Here is a 15201-nt window from a genome sequence, read left to right as displayed (position 1 = left end):
GGATTTGGATACATGGATATATTTTGGTGGATTTTAAAGCAATTCAATATGAAAAAAAAATGTTCATTGGGTTTCATAAAACAAAGGAAGTATAAATATTTATTATTAGTTACGATTTTTATTAGAAATAAAACTAAATAATAGAAACTAAATTATAATTAAAGGACAGTGAGTGAACTTGAATAATATCATTAAATTCAAATTCGGTTAAGAAAAGGCAAATTGAAATTATTGTTGGCTACTATACAATGCTTATATATTCGAAATTAAGTGCAAGGTCCACCAGCGGCCGAGCGAGAAAGTCGCTGAACTCTGGTATTTCGATCCGAGGTTTGAATTCCGCAAATGGGCTGTGGATGCATAGGCATTTTCGTGGTTTTCCCCATGTGTAACGTGTATACGAGCCAGTTTCCCTTAGACAGTCCTCCACTAAGACATCCTTTTCCGTAGGCAGATAGCTCTTATCAAATGCATATTCCTTTTTACGTTTTGCAGAAGTTTTTTTACGTTTACAGTTTGTGATACTAATTTTTCCATCATGTCAAAATAAATAGGTTTAATTTTTTCTCGTAAAGTCCAGTAACCAAGAGCTGAGTAAATTCTTTTTAACGCATTCTGCATAAATTCTGCATTCATTATACATAAATCTCAAATTTTATTTGTTTTTCAGTAGGTTTTTTTATACAGTTAAAAGTAGAAAAAATTGAATTACTAAAGATCCTCACCCCCAATTTCTTGTCTCTTTTCCATTTTCCAGTTCCAGGTAGATAGCCGTTGTGTGCTTGAGTTAATCTAGCATTCCAGAAAAAACTGGATTCTAGTTAAAATTATAAGCTTATATTTGATTTAAGGCATGTTAAGCTGAAGCCATAGGAGGAAATAGTGATTAAATTATGTTAAAATAATTTTAATTAAAAAATATTGAATTATGTAATTGATATCAATCATATCGGCTGTGTTGAAAAATTTTAGAAGGGATAACCACGCACAAAAAATTTTATCCGACTTCCAGTTTTTTAGATCAATTATTGTCTTACTTAAGCTATTTTCAAAAGTTAAACCGAGTTTGAAAAGCAAAGAAGGCTTCAGAATTTTAAACATAAGATTGGCCTTTTTGTAAATATCTTCCAGTTTCAATACACATGCTAAATAGAAGTAACAAATACGAGTTTTCTTAAGATTTAACCGAAATTCGCTTTGAATTTGATTCTTAATGCTGATACTTTTAATGTTACATCATGATTGACATTTTTAAAGTGTCAACTCTAAATGATATAATCTCCTCCCCCCCCATTTATATATATATATATATATATATATGTAGCATAAGATAAACTCTTGATGTTTCCTTGGCTAAGGACCCATTTGGAAATTTAAACTTCTTACGTACGTAGTCTGTCCGAAAAGTTTCCGACCTCAGTATGTAAATGGCAACTCAAATCAAGCGAAGTGGGGGGGGAGCTCTTACTTGGGCATCACTTGATAACTACCAATCAAAATTTCAGCTATTTTGAAAGCGAGTTTTTGGTTTGACGATTACTTTTGTGAGTTGATGAGACCGTTTTTGCAAAACTGGGAAAAAACAAGTATCGTGCTGCTATTAGACACTAGATTAGCGTGGTTAGAGAAATAGTCCGCTATCTCTCTAACCTTGGTTCGATGGTTGAACATATCCAAAGAACGCATTTGTCACATTCTGAACCAAGATTTAGATATGCGCAAGTTGGTTGCAGGTTGGGTGCCACATTTGCTTCCTTTGGACCGAAAACATGTCCAAATGAACATTTGCATCGTTCTGGAGGCGCAATAAATCGGAAGTTTTTCGACTAATAATTCCTGTGGATGAAACCTGAATTCATCGCTACAGGCCAGAAACAAAAAAGCAGTCAAAATAGTGATCTGCGAAGGAATAATTGGCTCCCCAAAAAACACAATAGCTGTTCATTCTGCTGCGAAAGAGATAGCAACAGTTTTCTGGGACAGCCTTGGAGCTGTCTTAACAGGTTATCTTGAAAAAGGAAAAACCATACTGCGCAACGTTACTTGACAAGCTGAAGGCAGAAACTGCGAAAAAGTGGCCACATTTTCAAAAGAAAAATTGTTTCACCAAGACAATAATCCATCTCGCACCTGAGCGGTTGCAATGGTGAAAATTCATGAATTACACTTTGAACTACTTTACCACCCGTCTCATTCGCCAGACCTGGCAACTGTCCCCCCCCCTCATTAAGCTAAAGAAGCGCGTGGAGGACAATGATTTTCGTGAAATTAGGAGACTTTGCAGAGAAAGATTCCACACATTATTTGGACGGGTTAAACAGTTGGAAGCATCTCTGGAAGAAATATAGATTTGAAAGGAGACTATGTCGAAAAATAAAGGTAATTTTGGAGAAAAAATACGTTTTTTTTCTTTGTTAGGACAGAAACTTTTCAAGCAGCCTTATTACACTTACACTTTCTTAAAATGTGTCATGACCAATATTACCATTGTCTAAAAATCCATTTTTGCCTCATTTCTTAAATTAGAACTGTAGGGATCTGTGACTGTGCGAATTTATAAAGCAAAATCAAGGTTTCTTTACCGTTTTTATTAACAGTTTTATAATTTGTGTTATTATAAATAATATATTGCTTAGATTGTGGAATATATTGCATATTCGACTTTTTGTTTTAACTTTATGCATATTTTCTACATTAGACACTTAATCTAACAGAAATCTGAAATTTTTTTGTGGTAAAATATGCAATAAACGCGAGAGTATAAGTTATAATAAAAAAAAATTAGATCAATTATTTTGCTATAAAGAGCTGAGTAAATTAAACATTTTAATATATGGAAAGTATTTAATTATCGCTTTCAGCACCTTTTGAATGTAATTATATTTGATTCCTTTATTAATTATCACATGAAATAGTGTAATGCATTTTTGTTTGCATCATAAAAAAAAATTTTATTTTAAATGTTGTCCAAAACTAAACAGCATTTCGCCAACATAGTGACCATATTTTCTACGTACAGATGTGACATTTTTTCACTTCAGAATTTAGATTTTTTTTTTTTTTTTTTTTTTTTTTTTTTACCCCTAAGAGATAATTAATTTCATTTGTTAAGACTCTTAAGAACACTCCACTGCTGATGGAAAAATTGTTCCAGAATGAAAAAAAAAATGAAGTAACTGCGAATAATATTATGACTTTAAACCATTAAATGTATGTAAAGTTTTCATAAAAATGACATGTGTAGATACTGATGAATATGGTGAAGCATAGAAATATAAAAAGTAACATTACTTTTCAAAGTAAATAATTTAACTAAAAACATTTTTTTTCATTAAAACAAGCTTATTTTTATTCTCCGATAGTTACTGTGAAAGGGCAAAGAAGTTATAGGGTCTGTATTTAAAAAGAGAAAGTATTTATAAATAGAAAATAATTGTATATAAAGGCTGCCAGAGAAAGGATGCCTTCGAAAAGGACTTCTTAAGAGAACTGGCTCAGATTCACGTAACGAAAACCACAAAAATTCCCATGCGGATAGGCAGAACTACCTGTGTTCAGTGAGATTAATCACTCCACCAACTAGTAGATTCCAACGACTGTTAGAATCATTAGTAGAACTTATCAGTTATGGCAATTGTTGCTATTTCACACTGCCTGGATTTTAGCCTTTAAATTATAATGGTAAATTACTTGTAATAAATTGAGTAATTGCAAAATACACTCTTAATACTATTAATATTTACAAAATTTAATTTATAAAGTATTTCTAATATTTTGTATACTTAATATTGTGTATAAAGTATTTCTAATATTATGTACCTTTGGTACAAAATTTACTTATGATAATTTGATTTGCTTCAGACTGAAACCTTTTTTACCTCTAGTAATGAAATCTAGGAAACTAAACTAATATTTATTAACCTTTTGTAAATTTCATTTTTCACAACATACGATTAATGAATTGAAGTGTTTTAATTTATCTTTGAAGTACTAAGTGTTAAAAATTAGAAAAAAGACTGCTTTTATGTGAAAAATATCTGACAAAATAAAATTTATATAATTATCTTTTGAATTATCTTTACTCTCTTCAGTAGAACCTACCTGAAACTTGTTTGCTTTAGACCAGTTGGCATTTGGTCTTAAACAATGCCTAGAGTACCACAAAGCATGTAAAATAAGGAACACATATCGTGTTCTTTCTTATCTTCAAGCATTTCATATGTGGTAGTTTAAACATTCAATACTTTTCCGTTATATACCTGTCACACTTTTTGGCTTATGTGAACATAACGAATAAATACTGTGTGTGTATCTGCATGATGGAAAAGTACCATGCGTGTGTGGACCATCTATAAATTATTCTTATAACTAGACATTACTTATTATTAAAAAACCCATCAAAATGCATGGCAGGTGCATAATGGAAAAGTACCAAATATTTTTGCTTTCTGCAGTTGATCGCAAATATGACATGTTTGTAATACTAAACCCCCCCCGAAAAAAATGAAACTTATCAAGAAACAAATCAAAGAAATCATATAAAAATACAATTCTCATTTCACCATGTAACCATTCGCTATTCCGTTACTTTGTAAGCTGATAAAATTTCCGGCTTTCCTGTGCACAATTCTTTAATATCCGGCTTTCCTGTTTAAGCACAATTCTTCTTTGTCTTGGTAAAACATTTCTGCTGTATATATGTTACTACTTAAGCTGTGTATCTGAAATTCTTAGCTTTTGAAGTCACTAGTTTAAATCATTACTACCAGCTTTTAGATGTGTATTAAATAATCTGTTCTTGAACATATGGTTATGTAAAATAAGTTATTCGAAATGTTACAGGAATTTATATTCTTGAAATGAAGTTTTATGGCTTGGTTTAATTTGATTGGTTTGAAAAAGCATGCGAGAGCTATCTACCTAACGGAAGGGACGCCTTCATGGAGGATGTTTTAACGGAAATTGACTCGTATACATATTGTAGATAGGCGTACCATAAGAACGCCCATGCAGCCGATCCATTCCCCACGTAGTTGCATCGCTCAATTCAAGACCGAATTAACTTAGCAATTTTGTTTGTTTACCATAAAATTTAAGTCGCTGTTGGTTGGTAATCGTGTTTGAAACAATCGATCGGCTGCAAGCTGTGAAATAAGAGCCGTTATCAAGAATTTGTTGTTGTTTACTTGCCCATATTACATGGAATAATGGTTGGCAGAATGTACTTCAAAGAGAGGTTGGACTTCTGTTTCCACCCCAATTTTGAGGAAGAGCACCCCGGGGGGCCTCCAACTCTTCCCTCCTTCCACCATTCTACACAGGAGGACTTTCGGCTCGTCGCATATTTAGAGTGCCGCCATGTTGCACCGACACTATACATTTAAAAACATCCATATCTTCTCCGGGATTCGAACCTGGGCCATACTGTACCGTAGTAGGCTCCCCTAACCACAATACCGTCTGGGCGACTATCGAATTTCTGTGTGTGTGAAATGTTCGACCTTGTGAAATTTATCATCAGATAATAAAAAGGAACTCGCATTCAAATAATTTTAAATCTAATGAGTGTGATCTAAGTGTTATTTCTAGACTTCAGATTGTATCTTAGGTCTATATTATTTCCATAATGCAAATAATATATGTCTCCTCAGTGTAAATTGTTAATAAATATTAATAAATTTTATAATGTTCATAAGAACATAAAGCTGTTGAGTTTTGAATTTTTATTATTGGTACTTTATTATTGACTTTTGTTTATGCATTTATAATTTTGTGTTGATTTATAAATGCATAACTAAATATTAAATATGCGTAATGCTAAGCCCCATTCATTAATCTAGATGTTTTTAAATTTCGTATTCAACTGCGTGCCTTTTATAAAAACGTAGAATACGCCCCTACTGAATGGTTGATTTTTGTGGATTTCCCCACTTGCAACATGAATACGAACCGGTTTTCCTTAGAAAATCCTTTACGAAAGCTGGTAGCCCTCGTATGCATTGCCAAATTCAAATAACCTTAAAAATTCTTCTAGGAAAGCATCCATCTACTTAGAGCGATGGCCTTTGCTTGCTTTTCTTTACCAATCCATTTTTTTATATTTTAGTGTTATTAAATTATAATAAATTGAATGTTATTTAAAATTTATCGCCCATTAGTAGCCGAGTGGTTAAGAGCGTTGAATACTGCTAATTAATATATGGGTTCGAGCCCAAAGGAATGGGCTGGCTGCATACTTGGTATTCCCCATGTGTAACGTGAATGTGACACATTTTTTCTTACAAAGCTTCCCACGAAAACCTTTCTCACCTTAGGCAAATAATCTTCCTGTGCTGTGTCGTATTTAAATAATCTAATCCATTTAAAATTCAGCATCACTTGATCTTAATCGGTTTTACAACGTATGAAAAGCTTTCTATTAAACTTTCTTGAGTGAAATTTATTCAGTCAATCACTCTGAAAGTTCTTGTAGTAACTTTTCGTCACGCAAGCATCTCATCTTCTTTTGTATTTGTGTTCCATAATTTTAAGTTCTGCTGAAATCTGTCTTCTTAATCTTCAGTAAAATCGCTAATGTATTTTGGAAAACCATCGAGGTAGATGTATAGGCAACAAATCTTTGTATTCAAAATTATTATTCTTTTACAATTTTTTTAAGGCAGATTCTTCTTGGAAGTGCTATATTTAAATTTGACAACTAGATGCATTTTTCTGACCTATCTAAACTCTGCTAATAATTCGTATGGAATATTCATGATGTTTAGTCTGTCCGCACGTCTATCCTGCACGTTTTGGTAATGTCACTTTACCCTATCTTAGTTTTATTTATTTTATTATTTTTTTTTCTTTTAGTAAGATTCACCAGATTTCATTCTGTAAGTAGAAACACAAAAGTTTGTGACCTTTTGACCTCCCCAATTCAACATTAAACCATGAAGTTGGCGGAATAGCAACTATTTTAAGTAAGCTGTTCCTTCCTGTTGATCCTTACTAAATGAAATCTAATTTTCTTATAAACATTATGCTCCAATGTTAGTTATAAATACATTTTTTGTAATTCTATTTTCCCATACAATGGACAGTAACTATACTTTCTCGTATATGTATTCGTTCTCATGCTTTGATTTGAAAATACCGTATCGATCCTAGTACAAACCCCTGATCATACAGTGTTTTAGATTCCCAAATCAAAATGATTAAACAATTAAAAAATTTTTAAAAGCGTGTGTTTAGAATTCCTGTTAGTATTAGATACTATTTGTCAAGTATTGCCACACTTTTCTCTCTTGTCAACATTGTTTGTCATTTTAGCATTATTTATTAAGCATAACTTTCTTCACACTTACGCACATAAAATTCAACAAAATTGCGAGATCTTTAAAAATCAGTATATGTTTAGAATTCCCAATATAGTGTTATTTGTTGTATATACTGTTACGAAATGTACAGGCGCGGTAAGATAGCTTCCTCGCAAAGCAGTTTTTAGGGTTGCCATAAAATGGCATGGAAAGGCAGGGTTGCCACATTTGGCAAGAAATCGCGTATTTGCCGACAAAATTGGCGATATGCCATGGACGAATGGTGAACCTTCTGGAACGAATTCTTACCGGTTTAGCCCAGAATGTTCTCAAACACAAGCCGAAAGCTATATAAACCCTGCTGGTCCGCAGTCAGTTAGTATTGAGAGTGCCTCGTCGAGAGGGCGAGTGAGTGTGCCTCGCATAGAGTGCGAGATAGTTAGTATCGAGTGTGTCTTGTCTAGCGAGTCAGTCCGTGCACAGTCGATCGAGTTAACAGCCGGGCAGCGAGTGCCGAGTGCACCGAAGGAGTCTGTTAGTGTATCGCGGTTAGTGGATCGTCGAGAGAGCGTGTTGAGCTCCGGGAACGACTGAACCGAAGAGTCAGGAGCTGTGCTCTGTGTGTCGTCGAGTGCATCGCGAGTTGTAGCGTGGAGAGTCTTGAGAGTACTTGGAGTTCCCAGAACGACCGAGCAGAGTCGGAAGCTGTACTCTGGTGCTTTGCAGGAAGCTGTCTCCAACGTTATTGCCTGACAGTGTGAAGGCTGTGTCGCTGATTGTTCCAGCGTGTTTATAGTAGATCTTCCACGACTGTAAAAAATGTTGTTGGAGCTGTCCTGATTAATATTGGCTAAATAAAGTGTGTTTCGATACTTCATCAAGTGTCGTCGTTATTCCCTCCAAATCTACAAGCCCCGTACGAACGTGTAGGAAGAAAATAACGTAACAACTGGTGTCAGAAAAAGAAAAACGCAACAATACTTTTTATGTTTTCTATATTATTTCTGTAAAAATAACACATAGTGATTACATTTGGTGGCAGCATCCTTTTATTTGAAAAGTGATTCAACACAAGTGAAACGAACAGAAAATCGAGGCATTAATGCTAATACATTTAATTACTTCAATAAGAGAGCTTGTCTTTGTAATAAGCTCATTCTCTTTGCATTTAGTATAATTCAAAAATACATTTAATGTTTAAATATGTAACATGTTTTTCTCAGTCACATACCTATTTTAGGTACCAAATTTCAGAAGTTTTGGATTATCTCATAATATGCATTTAAGTCTGTTCAGAGCTTCAAATAAAGTATAACTTCCGTTTTATCAATTTTAGCCACAATCTAAAGTCTTAAATACTAAAACTGAAAAGTTCTGTATTATATTTTAATATAGAGTTTGGCGGGAGGTAACAGGGAGTTTTGCTATAAAAGTTATGTGTACGATTGGCTGTAGAACAATTTTTGTGTTCATTATCATCAATCTTCAATAAAGGCAAAACTAAGTAAAATGAAACATTCGATACTTGGAGCTAATATCATTACTTCCAGTATGTATCAGAAGTAAAAATAGCGTATCAAAAACAATAAAACAATTCGTCGAGAAGTTCCGAAGGAAAAAATGAAGCTGATCCATAATTCATATTCCAAATTGAATTGTTAACAACAAAATGCGTTTGAGCACTGAAGAGAACGTTTTAAAATATTTATCGACATGCTAAGTCCTTTTCTCAGAATGATTCAAAGGAGCTGTCATATTAAAGAAATTGGGCAAATGAGATGAAATATTCACTACAGATGCAACATTTCTATTCATCTAAACTCCAGACTAATTGGATTCCAAAGAATGATTAAATTAGTGTAATAAGAAAATCAGTATATTTTGTGTATTATTTAAATCAATAAAGATTTTTATGAAATGATATTAGCTGGACCCAACGAAATTACACTAACTAGTGTTAGTTTCATTAAAATTATGTTTTTTCTTTTTATAATAACTATTTGAGGCTAGGTTAAACAAATATATACTTCGTTTTTCTACGCTTTATTTTCATAATATAATACCAGTTTACTATGTGTTTCGTAAAATAATACAAGCTTATACTTTTTCAAACAGGATTTTTTTAGTGGGGAGCACAATTGGGTTAAAAAGAACCTAAAGAATGTTGTTTTTATTGGTGTCCGCCGAAAAAGCCGCGGAGAAAACAACGCAAGAAGAAAACATGGTGGGAGAAAACATCGCAGTTTCTAAAACATCGTGACACACAATACCGTGGTCGAAAATAAAGCGGTTCAAAAACATTGCCGTCAAAAATATTATGGTAAAATATAAAGTACCCACAAAGCATCGCATGACGATAACATCGCACACGTGCGTTTTCAGGTTTTGAAAGTTGTAAATGCATGTTTGTATAAAGATCATAGAGCGCAAGAAAGAAAGAGGGATTCTTTTACTTCTGTATTTGATATATTTGAACGACTAGTAAATTTTTGCTGAAAAAATAAGAAGGAAACTTAAGCATTTAAAAATTGAAAATGAGTATAAAATTAATGAAACTTAAAAAGCTTAGTAGAATTTTAAATTTATATAGTTAATTAACAAAGGTCATTAATAAAATAAGTTCTTTTTGTAAAGTTTAACTCATAATTTTTCATGAAAAATAGTCTAAAAATGCTTAGAAAAAAATGAAGATAAATAACTGCATGAGGTTAACTCTATAAAAATTGCATAGTTAATGATCAAATTATTTTCTTTCACATTTGTTAATCTGATGTCATTTTAATGAAAATTACATATTGTTTTGTTTCCGTTTGTTCTGAAACAGTCGTTAACATTTTCATGTATAGCGTGCAATCAATTTTTTGGATGTCGATTTGTTAGTTATGAAATTCAGTTACGTGATATGACATTATGAGATTTGAAAAATGCATGTATGCGATAATTTGTAGGTACTTTATTTGTTTTACCAGGATATGTTCGACGACGATGTTTTTAAACTGCGAAGTTTTTGAACCGCTTTATTTTCGACCACGATATTTTGTACTCCGACGTTTTCTTCTTGCGTTGTTTTCTCCGCGACGTTTTCGTCCACGATGTTTTCGCTTGCAACCGTTTTTATTTCAGATCTTAAACTAAATGAGACCAAAATGCTGGTACTAAATATTTTATCTATTTGATAATCTAGTATATGATATAGATAATAAAGATTAATTAAAGATCAGCATGTTCACAGGATATCACGAGCTTCGAACTAGCTGGTCACACAGTAGCAGAAATCAGTTTAATTTACAAATCGAGGCTTAGCTAAACGGTATCATTTATAAATGAAAGAGCAAGGCAAAGATCCAGATTTCATGTTGAAGAAAGACATAAAAAATAAGTCTGAAAGTTTGTTTCTACTTGGATTTTAATAATTTCAAAACCTAAAACTGAAAGGCAAGCTGTGACATCCACTGTGAATTCCAACTAACTTGACGATGTCAATTGCTATCAAAATAACGTTTTTTCTGTGCCATGAATTACCACCACCAGAATGGCTATCCATCAAACAGACAGTCGCAGAATTAAAACACGTAAAATTAAAAAGTTTATTCTCTCTAACCGCTTGTGCGTAAATTAAAATATACAAACACAAATTTACCAGCAAACCTGGACGTGGTTTTAAAACTCAGAATGGTTATAAGTTCAATAATTTAAATCTACTGGCCTAAGATTTCGAACACATGCTCACCAGTTGAAATCTAACCTCGGTCAAAAGTATTCCCAACAAGACCATCATTAGCGTCGCCATCTGTTTTCTTCAATCGAGAGGACAACGAATCGTAGGCAAAACTCTCTTATTCGTAAATTTGTCAACTTTACAGTAAAACTGTTTGCACCTCAAATCTACCTAAATTCTGAATGGTCAAATCTCGGGGCAAAAAGAGGCAGAATGGAAAGAGATAAAGTATCACTTCGTTACTAAAACATAAATGCCAGAAAGTAATTACATTTTTACATTGTTTAAATATTATAGAATTCTGAAACCCTTTGAAAGTGGATGTCAGGACACATGACCCGTTCGCTTATGTATAAATCAAGCCCTAATTCTTAAACTACCAAGTCTTTTCTGGGAGGTTATTTTTTGCAAATATTGAAACGATTTTTGCTCCGTTTTTTTTTTACCTCCCAAGAGATAAAAGTAACATGAGTATTTGCGAGTCCATTAGTTGACTAAAAAAATAGCTGTCCATTTTTAGTCTAGACCCACGTTTCTCTTTCCTTCTGATGCAGTGACTAATGTGCATTTAATTAAAATTGATAATTTCTTTTAAATTTAGAGATGTGTGGTTTGGAAATAGCTACCTGAAATTATCTGAGCATCTAAAATATTGCCGTATATTTAAAACTAAAGCTCATACGATCAAATCGAGGAGTTGATAATTTGATCATCATAGTTTCGTCATAGTTTGAGAACATCCAAAATATAGCAATGCAAATTTTAGTTTCTGAAGTATTGTATATTTTTAAATAAACCAGTGATAAATGGTGCATTGGTTTTCTTCTTGTATAACGTAAACGAGTTTAATTTCCTCTGCAGCGTCATCAAGATTTACATTAGACTTTTTACCGATCAATACAAACTCTGCGACCCCGAAATTCTGCCGCCTGGATCCTTCCTAAATTGTAAAAATTTTGGCTTACCTAAATTATGGCGTCTGGCGCATTCGCACGGCGGCTCTCGCGCCGCCCATTAATGTCATCCGCTTCTTTATCAAATAGCCTCGAATGTTTTTCGGTAATCAACGTGACCATGCCGGTTGCCTATAAATCTTATTTTATTTTTATGATAATCTTGTAGACATCACGCACAAAATTGAATTTTTGTTAAGTAAATTTCTAAAATCAAATGGAAACAAATGAAATCGCGTTATTTCGTTATTATATTTCAGAATTTGATTCTCTCTCTCAAACTCATTTTCCAGTACTTGTTTAGGATCCAACGTTTCGGTAGTTTTTGAAATTGTTATTTTGTGTAATTAGAAGAACTTTCTGTTCGTTACAGCCGTTTTCGCTGTTCAGTTCCAGTCACCTTCGAAATGTAGATGCTCTGAAAACCTTGCAATCATTAAACCTAACAGCTGTTTTCCTTAATTCAACACATGTGTTTCCTCGGAAATCATGAAAAAATGTCCCACATTTTGACAACAGTTGTTGTTTCTGGAGCTTCGGCTTATCAACCAGGAAATAGGTTACTTACAGGGCGTCAAATGTCCCAATCCTTAATAAGCGTGCTTTTATATAACATGTAAACTGCATATGTTTTAATCGAACGCTTCGTACTCAATTACTAACCTATTTAGTGCAAAAAAATTGCATTATTTTGTGTAGCAAATTGATTTTATGTTTAAAATCTAAACTTCAGTTATGCACTGTCTTGAAACAGAATAAAGAATTGCTGAGGCATTAGTATGAAAACATTTTGCCAGAGTATTCTCATAATTTCACTTTTAAATTCTGTCTCTTTCCTTTGCATTAATGTTTAGTTATCATTTAGTTATTTAATTGCATGTTGATAGGATTTAAACAATTAAGCATATATGAAATTTATATCCAGTTATTTAATCTCTTCATTTTATAGCATTTGCAATAATTTGCAAAAAATAATTGCTGTTAAGTTTTCTAATTGTGGCAAGGTTATCTTAATTTGATGCAGTATATAAAATTCTTTCGTCTTTCAATTAATTTTCTGCTGTACCCTGGTCTTATTCGCTAACAATGTTTTACGAGAAAGAAGGGGGGGTCAGGGTTCGTAGCGGTCCTTATAAGTCCTTATATTTGAAATTAAAATATAAAGACCCTTATAGGTGCTTACTTTTTCTTTAAAGCCCTTATTTTTTTTGTTTTTAGTGCTTTTTTTTTTTTTTTTTTTTTTTTTTTATGAGCGCGCTTTTTTTTCCCGTACCAAAGCCGAAACTAAATAAAAAAATTTTCTTCCTAATATGGAATGTCAGATGGTGAGTCATACTCCTGGAAATAGCTTTCCCCCCTTTCTCTGTATTAATATCCTTTGGTGTGCCCGTCGTTCTATTGGTCAAAGAATTGCGAAAGCAGTAGAAAATTCCGCTACATTCGGCATTCTTTTCCTCCCACCCAAATACTACACACGTTTGAATTTCTTTAATAATTTGCACTCTCGTTCCGCTTGGTCAGTTTATATTCGTGTTTATTATGATCGTTATGCTTATATTATGAGCATATGTATGAATGTTTATAATAACATAGTTGCAGTAACTGCTGAAGTATAGTAAACTTCCAAAAATGGTTGTGTTTTAACACAGATTAGCTTCCTAATTAATAATATTCGGAATGGCTTAAATAAAGGGAAAGTAATCGAATAGTCAAAATAATTTCATTTTTTTGGCCAATACATTATACAGTACGAAGGTTGGGAGGTCTCCCCTTTCTCCGCAAAATCTTTCCAATCTTCCAATCTGGACTGAATAGGACTAAAAGTTCTGCGGTCTACCAACCCAAGCGAAGAATGATACTATTCCGGAAACTTAACGGCGCCTGTTGAAAATTAGAATGAAAAACACCAGTTATTTAGTTCTTTATTCTCCCAATACCGGCAGTTGTTGATTCCGATTGCGTAATATCACGTAGGGAAGAATTACGGTGCACGTATTGCGCAATAACGTTTGCGATATTTTGTAGAGATAATTAATTTTGATGTTCAGTTCGAGATTTGTTTATGAACACTTAAAAGAGTTTTACTATGCTTGCTAAGCAGAATATTTTTTAGTTCCGTTGGTTTATTTTTATATGATGCACATATTGAAATGTCAAAAGCATTTATTTAGCGGAAAAATCTAAAGAGCGGCTACAGTCTACCCCCCCCCTCTCCGCTCCTTCAAGTTACGCTCGACTGTCCGAATATTCGCCAATTTCCAAGTATGCGGGTTAGTTAAGCTTTTACTGTTAAAGATCAGTGCATGAAGCAAATTTCTTTCTTCTGATTTCAGAAATGTTCCTCTTTTTCACTTAAATTACTTTGCTTGCAATATCTGTTAAGAGAAAACTGATATACAATGAAAATTTAGAAAATGTTCAGGATTTAGATTTAAATTATTTAAATATCAATATTAGTTGAAAAATAAATTGTATTTATTATTAGGTTCCAAGAGAATACAATAAATATGCGTTATTATTATTTATTTTCTCTATTTTGAACTGAAATTTCATCATTAAATCTTGTAATATAGTTTAGTTCTTCATAGTTTTATTTTTCTCTCATTGTAAATTGAACTATTCTGTAAATTGAACTCATTCTGTAAATTGAACTATTATTTAAAATTTAAAAAAAAAGTAATTATTTTCCATGGCTGAGGTAATGCTTATTCTCTCATAATAAGTACTTCATTTCTCGTATTTTAAATTAAAAGTCTAATTTTTAAGGTTATGCAGTTGTGTATGATATAATTAGACAGGTGCTTAGTTTTTTTCTTAAAATGTGCTTGAAAAGTGCTTATAGGTGCTTATTTTTTTAACTAAAATGTGGCTATGAACCCTGGGGGGTCTTGAAACCAAAGATATACAAGAAAACATTTTTGTGTTCCATATCCTCAAATGAATTCTATCGTTAGTAGAAAGAATAAATAAAAACTGCTTTTCCACTGTTAAAAGTTACTGCTTTTCGCACTGTTAAGACATCTTTCATAAGCATTCAGAACATTCCACAGTGATCATATGAGGAGGTACTGAAAAAGATGGAAAGTATGACATTTTAAGTCCTCACGACATCCGTCTGTGTACAGTAACTGGAGCAATCGAAGAATGTATCCACTTTTGTAGACTTAATTAATTTTGATATTTAAATCAAATGACCTGCAGATTCAATATAAATTACGAGTTGCGACTTTAT

The 15201-nt window shown here is 32.8% G+C and overlaps 1 protein-coding gene across 7 annotated transcripts in view; it reads left to right on the top strand.

Moving 5' to 3' along the window:
* The window catches only part of LOC118185380 (potassium voltage-gated channel subfamily KQT member 1-like), a 191094-nt gene that overhangs the window by 140599 nt on the left and 35294 nt on the right, over positions 1–15201 (top strand). The window lies entirely within an intron of this gene.

This window comes from Stegodyphus dumicola, chromosome 7 (assembly GCF_044657685.1).
Source record: "Stegodyphus dumicola isolate Sdum_Otavi_A_Nest chromosome 7, ASM4465768v1".
Taxonomy (NCBI): Eukaryota; Metazoa; Arthropoda; class Arachnida; order Araneae; family Eresidae; genus Stegodyphus; species Stegodyphus dumicola.
This window is presented reverse-complemented; position numbering and strand designations above follow the sequence as displayed.